Source organism: Lepidochelys olivacea (assembly GCF_965140295.1).
Source record: "Lepidochelys olivacea isolate rLepOli2 genome assembly, chromosome: 21".
NCBI lineage: Eukaryota > Metazoa > Chordata > Testudines > Cheloniidae > Lepidochelys > Lepidochelys olivacea.
This window is the reverse complement of record NC_140431.1, coordinates 4,278,387-4,295,995: the sequence shown is the minus strand read 5'-3', so window position 1 is coordinate 4,295,995 and position 17,609 is coordinate 4,278,387. Positions and strand designations below refer to the sequence as shown.

At 44.8% G+C, this 17,609-nt stretch overlaps 1 protein-coding gene across 2 annotated transcripts in view; it reads right to left on the bottom strand.

Moving 5' to 3' along the window:
* The window catches only part of PLXNA2 (plexin A2), a 315,976-nt gene that overhangs the window by 284,304 nt on the left and 14,063 nt on the right, over positions 1 to 17,609 (bottom strand). Inside the window, exon 1 of one of the 2 annotated variants that reach the window (XM_084611055.1) lies at positions 1,829 to 1,911. The exons of the other annotated variant lie outside the window; for it this stretch is intronic. The gene's annotated coding sequence lies outside the window, so the exon portion shown is untranslated. Of the gene's footprint in view, positions 1 to 1,828; positions 1,912 to 17,609 lie in introns of those variants that run through there. 2 annotated transcript variants of the gene reach the window in all.

The following is a 17,609-nucleotide window of genomic DNA, read 5'->3' as shown; positions in this document are numbered from 1 at the left end:
TCAAAGACACCAAGGCAAACAGCCTGCAGGATCCAGCAAAATGACTCTGAAATGAGCACTGTAATTCAGTTGCAAGTGTCAATGCACATAACCCACATACTAACTGGCAACGAAGTGATGCTGGAAGTGAAGTCCCAACCAATGCTAATGGTTAAGGGCTGTGACACAGCAGAGTTGGAAGGGTCCGCCTCGGCAAGCAAGGTCTGTTAGTCTCTAAGGTGCCACAAGTCCTCCTTTTCTTTTTGCGGATACAGACTAACACGGCTCCTACTCTGAAACCATTCCAAAGTGGGTTTCACCCTCTTTTTGAACGTTCCTGTTAATTTACCAGGCTAAGACTCTGGCTGTACCATCCATTGTCTAAACACCTCCCATTCAGCAGTGTGGGCTCAAGCTATTTGGAGCAGCCCAGGACTTACTGTGGGATAGAGCAGAGAGCGCTCACGGGGAAGAAAAGGCAGAAACAGAGGTGCACTGAGATCCAGCACAGAGGCACATCACCAAGATGGCAAGAGGGAGCCCTAGGGCACTAGTAGCAAAGCCTAAAGTGCACTTTGCAGTGGTTGGGAATAACTCTTCCGATGGCTCCAGCACAGAAGGTTTTTGCATTTCACAAAGGCCTTTATTTGGCCTTTGCAAAGTTGGGACAAGTATCCTTATCCCATTTTACAGAGGGGGAAACAAAGGTACAGAGAATAACTTTCCAGGGTTGCACAAATCAGTGATAGAAAGGGGGATAAAACCCTGGTGTCCTACCCCTTTAGTTTGCTCCTTTACCCACTAGACCAATGCTGTTTCCAAACCAGAGCTGGGATTTGGAAAGATGAAACATTTTCAAGTTGTCTAAATGATTATGTGAATGGCTAATGGGCTAATTCAAAGCACATCTTAGGAGATTCGATACTGCCCAATACTGTAGCAATCTAAATGGCTAGGAATGGAACAGTAGATCAGTTTGGAGAAATGGCCCAAAATGCATAATTCTCCATCCCTACAAATCCGAGGACGGGACGATTGCAGCAGCCAGTCATATCACACTTTCCCAGTGCAAGATGTGCTCGTCTCCAGCTTAGTATTTCAGGCTTTGGTTTATTCAATCACTCTCAGGAGAAAGAGTTCATTTCGCAGTCTATATTAAAATTGCCTGCTCCATTAGTCGGCAGTGTTAAGTCTTTGCTACTCAGGGTGTTTGGCTACAACCAATGCAGTTAAATCAGTGCAGTGCCCCTAGCATAGGCCTGCTGTATTGGTGTGAATTGTAACTTGTGCTAAGGCAGTGTAGGGGTGAGGTGTAGTCATGTAAACCAGAGTTTCTACCAATGCCAGGCATCTACACCAGGGCTCTGCACTGGCACAGTTATGCTGACACAAGGCCTTAGAAACCACGGACTGAATTTCTTTGGGTCTTAGCTGTGGTTTCCCCCACTTCAGAGTAAGCAGTGCAGGCTCTCTATTGCCTGTGCGATGAATAAAGACAGGACTTTACTCTCCAGAGCTCCCTGATTCAGCACCTCTCACTTGCAGGCAAATGAAGATTTGATTGACTGGGATATTGTTTTCGGCATTTAAATTGCTAACGCTCCCAAAAATGTACCACTCACAAGCAAGTGTCACGGAACAGACAGGGTTCTCTTCCAGCTTCCTAACCTTGGGAAGCAAGATGGGGGGTTTTGAAAGGTAAATAAGGCGCTCAATCCCCGAACAGCTATCTCTAATCTCATTGTTAGCGATAAGACAGGCAGAGGTAGCCGAACTAGAAGCCTGTAATTGCTCTAAGTGATACTTCCCTGAAATGCCCACTTCATATTTCCAAAACCTTAAATTTTACCTCTGGCTGTGGCACTCTGCAGTCTCACTCCAAGTGAAGCTGTGGCTCCCGATATTGTAAGGAAGGCTGTAGCAGAAGAGGAGTCACTCTGCATTGAACTTGAATGAGAGAGTGGAAACAGAACAGAGCCAGCAGCCAGAGTTGCCAGCTAACCTTTCAGATCAGCCTCTCTCGCACATTTCCTCTCATTAATTTTCCAAGCAAATGTTTTTTTAAAAAAAAACTCTCCCTTTTCTGGCTAAAGAACATTTCAAAAGGGCAGAATCAAGTGGCTTCTGAGTCTCTGCTCTGAGGAAGGCTCTCCACACTGCTAACTGCTTTTCAGGCATACAAGAGTTGCCGATAACCTGCAGTAAACACTGATGACCTGATCGCAAGCGCCACCCTTTCCGGGCAGCTTTCTTCTTGGATAAAATGACAGCACAACCTGAAGAGAGACACTGAGCGGCTTGCATGTGAAATTAGCAACAAAGTTGCAGGCTAGGAATGTCCTGCCTTGTTGTTTTAGGCGGAAGGAAATACCAGGAAACTGTACGCAGGGGAGGAACAAAGGAAAACATTTAAACAGATTCCGGATGTGTAGGTACAAGGATCCCACTGAGCAATAGCCAGGGCAGGCTGCTGAATAACTCCAGTTTGATCAGTTTATTGTGTAAGAAAGAATCGTCCCCCTGCTCCCTATGTACCACAGTATACCAAGTGAACTCCTGAATTGTGCCACCTCAGAACCCAATACCCCTAGCCACAACAGAGTTATTGGCTGGGACGGTGCATGTCAGAAGGGAACCCTGGTCATTGCTGTATAGAGAAGATTTCTCAGTAAATGATGGTCTCCAAGGCCAAATTAGATCCCTCCTCCCCTCCCCCTTCTCCCTCCCCCTGCCCTACTAAACACAGCTCAATCAAAAAGCACCTCTCTCTACCCCATACCAAGGCAAGTGGGTTTTCCATGGCAGAGGACACTCATCCTGATGGAAATTTAGAAAGCAAAGAAAGAATTTCATTGGATTGGAGAGGGCCAGGAGAAATTCTTGCTTAAGGGAACTCAGCTACCTCCTTCCCCCTTACTAGCGATGGTAGGATGATCGGATACCCCGATTTTATACGGACAGTCCCAATTTTAGGAGCTTTTTCTTATATAGGCACCTATTACTCCCCACCCCCGCCCCGATTTTTTATACTTGCTATTTGGTCACCCTAAGCGCTGCATGCTCTTGTGAACATCACTCTCTCAGAAAGGGCAGAGGAGGATAAACATTTATTTAGGGAACAAATGAGTACTAAATCAATATTATTCAAGTAACCAAGGAACCAGGACTGCGATTGTCCAAGGAGGGAGTTTGGCAGCTAAATTCCATTGACATGCAATGGGAGTTGTGTGCCTAAGTCCCCTAGGCCTTGTCTTCACTGAGGCCATGTCTTCACTAGGAAATTAGGCTGGTCCAACTACGTTGCTCAGGGGTTTGAAAAATCCACATCTGTGAGCGACGGAGCTAAACCAACCTAATCTCAGGCGTGGACAGCGCTAGGTTGACGGAAGAATTCTCCTGCCAACCCAGTTACTGCCTCTTGGGGAAGCGGAGTACAGTGCTGTGCCACTGCAATATTTTCAGGGTAGACAAGTCAATGATAAAGGGTATGTTCTTCCCAGGTGTAAGCTCGCATGTGGTAAAATCCTAGCAAAAAGAGAAGGCAGTTGGTTATTCTCATAAGTGCCAGGAGATTGAGGTGAAGAGTAGGAGCGAGCCGAGGGTTTACTTTTATCTGTTAACTCATATTCAAACTACAAACTGTCTTGTTTTCACTAGTTTACCTCAAATTTGTTACCATGTGTCGGCTAACATGATGAGAACACACACACACACACACACCCCCAGTGAGATGCACCCTGAGGCTACTTTGGAAACCCTGCTCAAGGTATCTAATGCATCCGATGAAGTGAGTGTAGCTCACGAAAGCTTATGCTCATATAAATTGGTTAGTCTCTAAGGTGCCACAAGTACTCCTTTTCTTTTTGCTAATACCTTACAGCCACCAATCTGCGAGAGGGAAGGAGACCACAAGTATAACCCCATCCTCCTGATCCTCACTTCATTACCAACGTGCGAGAGCTGGTGATAAACTTTTTGATAAAATGTTTGTCATAAAAGAAAAAAGCCTTTTTGTTAAATCTGAAGTGTTTCCCAAAAACATAAAGATTTTGATGAAAAAGGACGTAGAGGGAGAGAGAAAGAGCGCGCATGAAAATCTAGCCTTTTTGATCAGAAAATGCACTATGCAAAATGAAGATGGAAAATAACAGTTCCATGGTGCACAATGTTTCACAGTTTTGAAATGTATTTTTGTTCCTTTTTGGAAGGAAAGAAATTTTGTTTCATAGAACCCTTTGAAAAGTTCGGTTTGCATTACAACCAGGAACGAATACAAATGTCAACATTTTTTGTAAACCAGAATTGTCGTGGTCTGGCCAGCTCTCTGATGTGCCTGATTTTGCAAAGTGCCTTTCACAACAACTACACTCTCAATGGGTTTTGCAAAGCTGCTGTGAATATTAACACAGAGAGAGAAATATTAAAAAGAGAAGAAGGTGCACTTTCAGGGGAGATTTAAAGAGTACCAGTGTACGAGGAGGTTATCCCTGATGCCTGACGCATTAGAGAAAGTGGATCTGGCACCAGGGATGATGAGATTGTGTGAGGGCACAGACAGGAGGCCTGTGCGGAGTGCAGTACAGATAAGACGGGCTTTGTGGCACAGAGAGCTTCAAAACCCAAGGAGGGCAATTTTCAGTTCAATTAGGAGCCAGTGGAGAAGTTGGAGGGCAGCTGTTCACAGCTGGAAGAGTTAAACACTGAGTTGGATGCTCTTACGGGGAAAATGGGTGTGCTTGGGTGAGTGTAACTCGGATCCTTAATACTATTTGATTTCTTTTTTGTTTTTGTGAGCAGGATATAATTTAGTCTAAAATGTGACCTTAAAAGCAATGTGGGATCCATTTGGCAATACAAGGTAAAAGGGAGAGTAAATTCAGGGACACAATATTAACCCAGGCAGCTGAAAGGCCTCACTTAGGCTGAAAGGAGTTATCTGGTATTTAAATAATTATTAGATTGAAGGCATAATCATGGGTCTGAGCTGATTCCTCCCCCTCCCCCACATCATCCTAATGGAGACTATAATATTATTATTCAAATGCCCATGATTCTCACTGAGGGGGGAAGGAAAAAAAGACTCATTTAATCTCCATGTGACAGGGCTGCAGGAGGCACGATTAGTCATTTTTCTTATTTCAGCTGTCACTCACTCCCAGACGCTGCAGATTGTCATTAGTATTATTTTATGCACGCGATAAAAAGGGGAAAATTAAAACAGAAATAAAGGAGAATTTTCTGCAGAAAGTGACAGGACCAAAGGAACAATTTAGATGTCGCCAGTGCAGCAGCTGTGTTCACTTCATTAAGACAGAATCTTTTTTAAAAGGGTACAGTTAGCCATATAGGGTTTAATTTATGCATGAATCCCCCTTTTCCCCCCTGTAGAGACTGGCTGTGCTCAGCTTTCATTTAGCCCTCCAGCTCCCTAGCTGATTCCATGGCCAGTGTATTTGGAAAGGCATAAATATCCTAAGATGTAGAATTTTGCACTGTCTTGAATCGTCATTTACACCTGGGCATAGCAGAGTCAAAACACTATGAATTGTGATTTTGCAGTGTTTTACTTGAATTGAACTAGGATTTCCCACTCACTTATATGGGGTCCAATTCATCACTGTCCTGCACTTTGTGTCGTCATTTACACCAGTGCATTTTGCATGGACTTCACAGTGACTAGTGTAAATGACTGTGTCCAGGGAAAGCCAAAGACAGCAGGCCTGCCACCTTTTGTGCTTCAGGACAAGGGAGTGAGAGTTACACTCAGATCCCCATAGCAGGTCTACACTCTGTTAATCAGCTCTCCTTACGAGCACCTTGGGAATGTTGTATCTGGGAGCACACAAATCCAAGAACAACATTTTGCCCAGGGAGGGAAAGGGGTAGATATTGGGGATGTAAAACCTGCTCCGAGAGACTCTCCCAATCCCCCTGCTATTGACCCTTCTTCCTTCTCTGGAATCAAACTCCAAACTCTTGTGAAACATCTGACTACATTTTCTCTACTTCTGCCTTCTGGGACCAGCATTGCTGAAATATTGGAAGGAAGCAGCGGCCACACATACAGGTGTCCAACACCTCACAAGAATACTTGCTCTGGCTAGTTTTCCAGCCCAGCTCTTGCAATACATCTTAATCCGTACCCCAAATGCCCCTTGGTAATCCAACCCCACACAGATTTGCGAGTGTCGGGACTCACAGTCCTGCCAATTGCTCCAAACTGTCTTTCTGATCCCTGTTGGCTTCTGGCTGAAAGTCGAAACAAAGTCCCTCTGTTCCGGAAAGAAAGTTAAATAGAAAGCCCCATTCCATTTTTGACTCATCACTGTCTCACAATGACATCACATAACACAAAGGGACACTGCACCACATTCAGCTGAATGCGTGCTTGCTATCTGGATGAATCCTGGCAGTTACTCTGTCATTACCTTGAGCAGGTGAAAGAGGGGCAGATGGAGGAGAGATCAGTTTAGCTGCAACTCAACTGGCTGTGGGAATCTCTTTGGACCTGTCATACAATACAAGAAAACCCTTTGTGGGTTGTCAATTTCAGTTACCCTTTATCCAACTCCCACATTATCACTTAGCACCAACCATGAAGCCCTGAAAACAAGGCTGTAATTCAAAACAGGACACATAAGTTTGGCCCTCACACCCTTCTGTGCCAGCTAATCCCAGGACTTCCCCTTTCAGACCTGCCTGTTAGATCCTCTTTCTCTCCCTTCAGAGAGGAGGAGAGAGGTTCAGCCTGTTTATCTTGGATGAACTGGAGCAAATGAGATCCACCTGGTCAGGGTGCCTGGATGAGTCTGTAGGGTAGATCTGCACTTCTGCAGGGCTCTTGATGCTTCTGCCCTCTTGCAGGGGAACATAGAGGATGTTGCAGACTGCAGAAGTATCTACCACCATACAGCACATAGGGTCTGAACTTCCTGCCACATTCACTTGGACAGAAGTTCACAAAGACAAGCAGCTGGGAGAAGTAAGGCACAGCATTTAAATACTTATCAACTTCTAACCTGTACAGAGATATGCTTCCATCACCTAACTCCTCTATGCTTTTTTTCTCAGTTTGTCCCAATGTGCTGCAGTCAAGGCCTGGGAATCACACAGAGTCTTGAGAGATGCTTAGCAAAAAAATAAAAACCCTTCTCATGTTTGTCTTTTTCTCTTAACACCATGAAAGATTGGAGTTGTCTTACTGACTTATGAAGCCTCTTCAGAAATTTAAGAGTTTGGGGAGGGGGGTTGGCTACAGTTACCCCCTGCTGAGCACTTTCTAGTCCGCTGGTTGATTCTGCCCCACGTGCTGTGTACAATCAAACTAAGATTCATTACCATGAGGCCAGGAGCAGGGAGATATGCTGGCTCACCCTGCTGACCTCCTCCATATGTCACCAGCATGTCAGAAATTCCCCAGTATTCCCTTTATGGTAAAAAGGGTCATCAAAAGGGCAGGCCTTACAAGCTACATGGTATAAACTAAAATACAAGGACCATCAATTTGGAGCAATCTGATCCCTTTACCATCCTGACTTCTTTCCTGTGTGTTGATTCCAGTTCAACATATAGCAATACAAGGGGATGACTGGGAAGAGGGGCAGATAAAGAGTTTATCTGTTTAATAAATGCTCCATTCTGGAATCAGTGGGAGCCCAGGTGCCTTGCATGTATCTCTGTAGAACAGATGCCCTGATCCGTGGGCTTCCCAGACCTATCAGGGAAGGCGGTGTGGTCTAATAGATGGGGCATTGGATTGGGATTCAGGAGACCTGGATTCTGTACCTGATTCTACCACTGAACCTTGGTTTAACCTTGGGAAAGTCACTCCATCTCTGTGCATCTGTTGCCCCTCCCACTTTTTAATCTATCTTGTGTATTTAGATTGCAAGTTCTTTGGGGCAGGGACACTTTCTCACTCTGTTTGTACAGTGCCTTGCACATTGGGGCCTCTTCTCACTACTCTAAGGGTACGTCTATACTTGGAACTGGAGGTGTAAATTCCAGCTCAAGGAAGCATACCTGCACTGGCTCTTATCAAGATAAAACCAGTAGCAGAGCTGGGGTGATGTGTCCTGCAGGACTGGCTAGCTGCTTGAGTATGCTTAGTGTCCCAGACGGGATCGTATTTGGGGAGGCTAGTCCCTTCTTCTGCTTGCATGCTGGGGCTACACTCTCCTCTTATTACACTTGCTTGACCAGAGCTACTACACGTATGTCTCCTCAAGCTGGAATTTGTACCTCCAGCTTCAGGAGTAAACATGCCCTAATTCAAAAAATAAATACCAGTTGCCATTCCAGAAAATGTAGCCCCCATAGTCAAGGAACCAGACTGTTCCCAATTAGAACTTTTCCGCGTTCTATCTACAGAGCAGCTATGCCCATTAGGGAAGGGCCCTGGTCCACCTCCACCTGCCACACAAACTTGAGAACATTTCTGGAACCTAATGTGACCGGGGAGGGGGGAAGAGATCGGGACTTCTCTAGAGGTTCCAAAAGGCTCAGTCAAGCATTTCTCCACAGGTTTCCCATCCAGAACCTGAACAGCAAGGGCCAGAAACTTAGCAAAAAGCCCATTCTTGCAAGACAGCTGTCAAGAAGTTCAGATCAGCACTGGAACTTTTGGGAGCTTTTCAGAGAATAAACCTGGAGTGATATCCTGGTCCCATCAAAGTCAATGGCAAAACTCCCATGCCATCAACTTCAGTGGGGCCAGGATTTCAGTCTTGATCTCTAAAGCATCAGAATTTCACGAAATCTTAATTTTGTAACTAGTTCCGGCGCACCTCTACACTCCTGAACTTGGGAAAGTTTCCATTCTAGATCTGAACTCTGTGGCTCTGCCCTCATCTTTAGGTATAACTGCAGTGATTAAAATATTGGATCCTGGTTTGCAGACTCCACGATTGTTAGGTTGAGCTCTACTCTTATACAGAACAGTATCTATCTGCTCTACCACTCAGAAAAGTTACTTGGCATCCAGAAGAGCGTGTTTAGCTTGTTTCCACCGGTAGTGAAAGCCCCAATACATTGGACAAAGGTTTCTTCTCCAGAGCCAAAATGCTGACGTTTTCCAACGACATGTGAAGATAAAATTCTGCACACTGCAAGGAAAGGCTAGTCTCATGTAGAAAGTGCTCCATGACAGTCAGAAAATAGTCCAGGGCTTCCTTCAGTGGATCAATACTAGTAACCCACGCAACATGTGGTCTGAGTGCAGGGTTGTAATTCAACAACACATAATACCTAGATCTAATAGAGCACTTCTCATCAATGGATCTCAAAGCACTTTACAAAGGAGGTCAGTCTCATTATCCCCATTTTACATATGAGAAAACTGAAGCTCTAAGCCTTAAATCATTTCATCCACTAACTGCGGGATGCTCTTGCAATTTGGTCTCCCAGATTTCATCATCAGTTTCAAGAAAACATCAAGTTCAAGGTGTTTTGTTTTTTTTTTTAATAAAAGCCAGATATTGTTCTCACAGTTGAACAGTCAGTCCAATGGCATACTTCAGAATTTGATGCAAACTAAAATTACACAGTGTGATATGATCTGAAATCATTATGATATTGTAAGATAAAAGGTAATTACTAGGACACCTACAGCTTTTTGTTTGGGCTTTATTTTTTTTTTAATTGTTAAAGCTAAAGAAATAACAAATAAATAAAAGTAGTTATAAGTAATTCACCTAAAGAGGCCTGACACCCTCCCACATGCTGGGCCTGAATGGTTAATTATCATGCTGCCAGAACAGTTCATGAGTCTTTGTTTCATCCACGAAGAGGAGGGACTGAGTGCAGATAACAGCCAGGCACGATGAGATGAGCAGCTTTGGTCGAGTCCAATACACAGCTCTGCCAAGGTGCGTCTGTCCCCAACTGAAGATACTCCTGCTAGCCCAGCTCTGAAGGGTGGAATCCAGTTGCACCTTTAAACACTACAGTTTTCACATAGAAACACGCACAGGGCATTTAACGCTCCAGCTAGCTGGGAACCCAGACAGCTCCTAGTGACAACAGATGCTATAGAAAACTGCATTTTCCAAGTTGCAGTAGTATGGTGGCGCCTACGCTAACAGGAGGAAGATACAGCAGTGACTGCATCACTGAGAAAAGGAGGACTTGTGGCATCTTAGAGACTAACCAATTTATTTGAGCATAAGCTTTCGTGAATGTATATAATGTCTTCTGCAGTTTCCACAGTATGCATCCGCTGAAGTGAGCTGTAGCTCACGAAAGCTTATGCTCAAATAAATTGGTTAGTCTCTAAGGTGCCACAAGTCCTCCTTTTCTTTTTGCGAATACAGACTAACACGGCTGTTACTCTGAAATGCATCACTGAGGTTTGTTTATTGAATGGCACCGGCAGCAGTTAACTCTTCAAATAGCTTGCTAAAAACACTCCATATGCCTCATTTTCTTATTTCACTGCCCATGGAGGGTCTCCCCACAAAACTCACTGAAATTTCACTAAGACAGCCATCATCACAACATCCTTATAGCTAACTCTAGCAGCCAAAATCAATAATCACTGGTGACCCTAATGGCCACATACCCGCCACCCTTCCTCTTCCTCACTTATTATTATTCACGGCGATGGTATTTTGCAGGCTTGTTCACAGCTCTCAGGGAAAGAGGTAGCAGGGCAAAGTACAGTATTGTGACTATTGCTTCCTCCAGGACTGGGGTGGGGTGGAGGAGGGGAGAATGAAACCCAGCTGTGAAAAGGCATTTCCTTGATAACAAACATAATTGCATGAATTATGTACAAAATGCACTCGGATTGTCCAGGCTCAGATATTGTTTATCCAACACAAGTACCGGACGAGCCTTCTCTTTCCCCCTCCCTTTCCATATCTCTCTCCCACACACACACCAGCCTGTCTGGGATAAAGGGAAGCAGAAAAACCAATGAGCAGAACTTTGGGCAAGTCCCTTCCTAGCAGTTGGGATGGCACATTTTCTTTTTAGGCTGCATGGTTTCGTGGTCTGAAATGGGGACTGGGCAGCAGCTCAGTTTTATTCCTGACTGCCACCGTGCCTGGCTTGCTGTGTTGTCTTGGGCAAGTCACGTCCCCCCATCTTCATGCCTTCATTTCCACATCTCTAAAGTGGGGATAATGCTTTCCTCACCGGGGATTGGGGGTCTCTGAGGTTTAGTTGATGAAAATGCTCTGAAATCATCAGGGCAGAGGTACTACATGCAAGTTATTATTGGCACTTTCTCATTTCATGAGCAAGACAGCATGGCTTCCTGGTTAGGGCACTGGAGTAAGAGTCAGAAAGCCTGGTTTGGTAATCCAGGCCATACCACTGACTCTTTGTGTGACCTTAGACAAGTTGCACTCATGTGCCTAGCACACTGGGGCCTCTAGGCACTATTGTAATACAAATGAACATGGACATAGCTAACTCTATGAATTGCAGCTCAATGATGTTGTCACAGCCATGGTGTGTAATGCCACAGGGGGTATTCCTTGCTAGGGATAAAATCCTGACCCAACTGAAGTCAGTGGCAAAATTCCCACTGACTTCAGTGAAGCCAGGATTTCACCTTAAATCCCATTTAAGGATCTAAAGCAGAATCCCAGCTCTGGCTGCTACATATGAACTGCATCCAGCTGTTAATCTCAGCTGGAAACACTCTCAAAAGTCCCAACCAACCTAAAAAGAGAACTAGCAAAATTCACCACCACTCTAGAACACCTAGGCAGCAGAAACAAGACACCTTTTGTTCTCATTGCACTGTTACCCAACACCTGTTATCTTGTAGAGTACAGCTGGCAGCTATTCAGCATTAAACTTACTGCTGCAAAACGGCTTCTAAATTACTCAGTATCAGTGGGGAAGGGGCTGGGAAGAGAGGAAAGATGGCTTTATTCACCATGCAGCCATTTGGCAAAAAATCCAGTGCAGACACTGCAGAGTTCTTTTATTGCCTTGAAAAATGAGAGAGATGCAATTTTGCCATTTTTTCAACCTTAAAAATGTTTCATTCAAGTTTCTGGAAGAGGAGGTGGGTTATTTCATCCAAACCCAAGTAAATGGCTCAGTTGCTTTGAATGAAGTCACACCTCTATCTAGGTGCTTATATCACGATAGTATCTGAACATCTCACAGTCATTAATGGATTTTATCCACACCATCCTAGCATGAGGTAGGATTTTATAGATGGGGAACTGAGTCACAAGGAGATTAAGTGACTTGACCAAGGTCACATAGCAGGGCAGAGGCAAAGTGGAGAACTAGCCCCTTGTCTCCCGAGTACCAGTCCAGTGCTCTATCCTTTAGATGACCTCAGATTTCCCCATGGTACACTACGGGAGAGGATCAGAGAGTGGCCTTGGAACTAGAGGAGGAAAATGGGTTCTCTTCTCCTGGACCCACTCCATGATCAGTGCAGGCAGCTAACGAATCCCAGTTCCAAATTTAATGGGTCCCCAACCACATCTAAATACAAAACCCAAGCTTAAAAGCCTTTGGCAGTGACAGCCAGCACAGCAGTGTGTTGTTTATTATCCTGAATACTCCCCATGGCAGCTAGATGTATTTACACTGCAGCCACAGTGCCATTACCTAGATAAACAAGGAAATTGTACATTTGTAAAAATTAGGTTCTGAAATGCTGAATCCCCAGTTGTCCAGCTATAGAGTTCACTCAGCCAGCAGCACTGAAATGATTAAGAACATGCAACTGCATGTTTGCGGACAATGCAAATCCCTGCTTGGAAGGTGCTTCATGGCTAAATGATACATAATTCCATTTCAGGGGGGCAGGTATCTTTTCAGCATCTGAAATAAGCACTGAGCAGCCTCAACAGAAATATAGCCCCTTATACTGGCTGAAACTTGCTGTGCTCTGGGGGGTGTTTTTTCACCCCTCTGAGCGAGAAAGTTGCAGCGCTGTAAAGTGACAATGTAGACAAGCCCTTGCCATAAATGTGGCGGGGGAGGAGCAAAAGTGCATGTAAGCACTCAAATGGAGCATGTTTTGTGGTTAACATGGGGCCAGGCCTCCTGGGTGTTATATTCCAGTTCTGCCACATTTGACTTTTCCCCCTGCACTCCAGTATATCAAATGTGTTTGTCACAGCCTCTAAGCACACTTTAGTGGACATTCCAGTACACTGCCAGATTCCTTCCTATTGGTCTCTGTTGGTTTCAGTAGCCCCAGGACCCAAGAGATCCAGTGGGCCAGATACTTGGTTCCAAAATCTAGCCGTCAATTAGAATACTGGGGAATTACTACTGTTTATTTCTGTACTGCCACTGCTGTGCATGGCATCTGACAGACAGTAAGGGAGATGCAAGTGTTAAAAGCCCTTAAGTTAACAGCCAAACTAAATGGTCTATGCCAATACAGAACATCTCATGCCACTAAAGAACCCTTTAGCGTGCATCAAACCTGCCTGGCTTCATGCATAACCTTTAGTGGACATTTCAGGCCATGAAGTGTAACCAACTTTAAGGAAGTGACTTTGCCTCTCTGGGCCTCCATTTACCCATCTGTTAAACTGCCTCATTAGGGTGTTTGAGGCTTAATTAATGTTTACGGAGAGCTTTGAGATGCTCAGATGCTGGGGAAATGTAGCGCATTGGTATGAACATGACAGCTCCTTCCCTAGTCTGTTGCAGATAGTGACAACTGGCAGCTATGGGAGAATTCAGAGCAAATGGGACAGAGGTTGAAAATCCTCTGCAGGTCTCCAGTGGCTTCTCAGCCTTAACACCAACTCCTGCCAGTGGGGCTCAGGCACTGACAGGTGGAGTCCTTACAGACATTGTAACTTGCACCCTTTGAGCTCAGACTAAGAGGAGAGTGACAGCTGAAGAGCCCCGGAGTCTAGTGTATTCTCAGCACCTTCCCCAGGAAGCCGAGGAGCGGGCAATGCTTCCCACCATGAAGAGCATATTAGCATCTCCCCTGCAGGATTCTGATGTAGATTTCTACCTGGGAAAGTGGCTTCTTCCCCTTCAGCTGCTCCGTGCTCTTCAGCCCTGCTTTTCAATTTCAGAGCGCTGGCAGATCACTGATTAATTCAAGCTTATTTAATAACCCTTCTGTTTAGATGAAACAAGCTGTCTTGTTTTCTCTATTTTTAACACTGATTCTTGTTTCTTCGCTAAGGATTTTACTGTCATTTAGAAACTTCTCCCCCTCCAACCAAGCTGATAACAGGATGGAGAAAGCAGCTGCTTAGGCCTGTGCATGATCAGAGGTTACCACACAGGAGGCAGGGAAGCAACCAAGGACGACTGGACAGCCTGATGCGGTTCTGAGGGCCCAAAAACCTGCCCAGGGTAGAGTGAATGACCTATCTCTTATTAATTACGGTAGTGTCCAGCAGGCTAGTTGAGATCCAGGCATTGTACAAACACAGTGAAAAACAGCTCCAGCTCCAGCGAGCTTACAAACCAAACGGACAAAATAGAGGGAATGTGAGGAAACAGAGGCACAGAAAAACAAAGCAACTTGCCTAAGCAGCAGAGGTAAGAATGGAGCCCAGGGTATCCCATCTCCTTGTCCAGTGTTATGTTTGCTAGCCCAGAGCGCTTCTACCTTTCCCGCAAGCATCTCTCATGACGCTCTTGCTTTATGCATGAGAGAAGCTCCTCATAAAAACCTGCAAAGCCACTGCAATACCCTCTTTAAAACTCACCTGTGCCACGATGCTTACCAAACAATTGGCAATGGTGAGACAGTGGCATCTCATGACTGCTGCTTATTAGAGCAAATACACTTTTTTCACTCTTATGCTGTCTCCCCTCCATCTGCCTTTGTATATTGATTGTATTCACCTGCTGTCTCTCAGTGTGCTTAGTTCGCAAGTGCTTTGGGGCAGGGACTTCTGTTTGGGTGTCTACAGTGCCTCACACAATGGGCTTCCAACCCTTGACTGGGGCCTCTTGGCACTGCTGACAGTACATCCAACAAAAACTCTGACTCACTTGGGAAACAAGTTTTGAAGTCTCAGCTGTCTCCGGCCTGTTTCTAATTCAAAGCTGCACTTGTCTGTAGAGCAACTGAGTAATTTCCTTCCTACATCCAGACTATACTGGACTAGATCCAGCAGTGCCTGTAATGCAGAATATTCACCCAGGATTTGTAGGACCATATTTCACAGGGAAACAGCAAAATCTGCATATTTCCAAAATGCCTAGAGCTCCCCTCCTCCTCTGTTCCATCAGAAGAGTCTTCCTTTGGACCCATTCACAACAGTCTTCTTTCAGTGAATGCAACCAGCACCATATGGCCCTCCGTTAATTTCACCCTCTCTGCACTGCCAGTAGAGTGCTGTGAAAGGCCATGGTGCACACCAGTGCCAGCAGTCCAGATTGGATGTGCATTACTTTGCATTTATCAATACTGAATTTCACCTTGATCTGCCATTTTGTTGCCCAGTCACCCAGTTTTGTGAGATCTCTTTGTAACTCTTTGCAGTCAGCTTTGGACTGAAATATCTTGAATAATTTGGTATTGTCTGCAAACTTTGCCACCTCAATCTTTACCCCTTTCTCCAGATCAGTTATGAAAATGGTGAACAGCATGAGTGCAGATCCTTGGGGAGCCCCACTATTTATCTCTCTCCACTGTGAAAACTGACTATTTATTTCTACCCTTTGTTTTCTGTATTTTAACCAGTTACTGACCCATGAAAGGGCCTTCCCTCTTATCCCATGACCCCTTAGTTTTCTTAAGAGCCTTTGGTGAGGGACCTTGTTAAAGGCTTTCTGAAAATCCAAGCATACTATATCCACTGGATCACCCTGTTGTCACCCTCAAAGAATTCTAATAGATTGGTGAGGCGTTTCCCTTTACAGAAGCTGTGTTGACTCTTCACCAACATACTGTGTTCATCTATGTGTCGGATAAGTCTGTTCTTTACTAGAATTTCAACCAATTTGACTGGTACTAAAAAATTAGACTTACTGGCCCATAATTGCCAGAATCGTGAGATTTTTATGTATGAGACTTGTGTGTCAAACAAGCCCAGTCAATTGTTTTGGGTCAAAACCAAGCAAAATTAAATGGTTTCACGTTAAATTTTGCCTTTGAACCTCAGAACTTTAACTGAAGCTCTGAGGATGAGAACCCGTGTAAAATGGAACCCCCTCCAGACTAAAAGTAATGTGTTTTACTTAAGACTTCGGGAAACACTTTCTTGATACAGGCCCAGTCCTGCCTCCATTGACTTCAGTGAGAGCAGGGGCAAATCCTCGGTTAGGCAGTGATAAGGTCCACAATACTGTTAAGCAAATGAACTAGCATAGATCACAAAACAAACTGAGCTACAAGGAAATTAACATTAAATCCTATTCTGTAGCAAGATGGCTGGATTAGAAGAGGCAACAGGAATTGCCAGGGATTAACACATTTATATTTTGCTTTTCTTCATGTTACATTTTGCATTATTTGGAAAAGCTTTTTTTTTTTTTTTTTTTAAAAAGAGGGAGAGATGGTATCAGATTAGCCAGAGGATGCTTGTCAACTATCATTTGCAGCTTTAAGAAAGAGAGATGTAAGTAACTACAAGAATTGCCAGGTGAAGAAAGTAAACCTCTACTCCAAACCCCTGAAGTAAGAACAATCAGACACACAAAGAGAGCACCTTTGTATTCCACTTTATGGGGTTGTTCGCATGCTCCCTATTGTAGGTTGCTTATGAAGGCTAGAAGCTGCACAAACTAGTTTCTTACTGTGGGACCCCAAAATTAGCCTTAAATGTCACAATTAGGTTGACCAGGTGTCCTGTTTTCGCCCGGACACCCAGTTGAAAAGGGACCCTTGTGGTTCCGGTCAGCACTGCCGACCAGGCCGTTAAAAGTCCAGTCAGTGGTGCTGCAGCGCTAAGGCAGGCTAGTCCCTACCTGTCCTGGCTGGCACAGCCGGAAGTGGCCAGTAGGTCCAGCTCCTAGGAATGGGGCCATGGGGCTCTGCATGCTGCCCCCGTCCTGAGCCCTGGCTCTGCACTCCCATTGGCTGGGAACCAGCCATTGGAAGCTGGGTGCCTGCGGGCGAGCGCACTGCGTGGAGCCTCCTGGCCTCCTTTCCCCCCGCCGAGGACCTGGACCTGCTGGCTGCTTCTGGGGCGCAGCACAGTGTGTCAGGACAAGCAGGTACGCAGCCTGCCTTAGCCCCCCAAGCTGTGCCATTGACCAGGAGCCACCCAAGGATATGAAACTAAAAAATTCTGGTGTTCTAGTTTCGAACAACTTTTCATTTAGAAATTGAAGCTAATTATAGTTTTAAAAAATGGTCAAAATTGAAGTGTTTTGAAATCAAAATGGAATGTTTCGATTGACCCAAACCTTTTTTTTTTAAATTTGGATTTTCAGTTCGCAGAAGTTTTTGAGATTTTGACCTTTCATCCTGTTTTCGGATGGGAAATTATTCAAAATATCTAAAATTTTCTTGGCACAGGAAAACTGTTTCCTTTCTAGCTCTAATGCTAGGTATTGAAAACCTGGCTTGATGCACATTCAGCTGATAGATCTCAACTCACCAGCCTAAATCCTAGATCACCCTGGGGCAGGGGCAGTTTCTGTGTTATTTGTTTGTACAGTGACTAGAAGAGAGGGACCCCGATCCCTCTTTGGGGTGCCTAAGCACTACCATAATACAAATA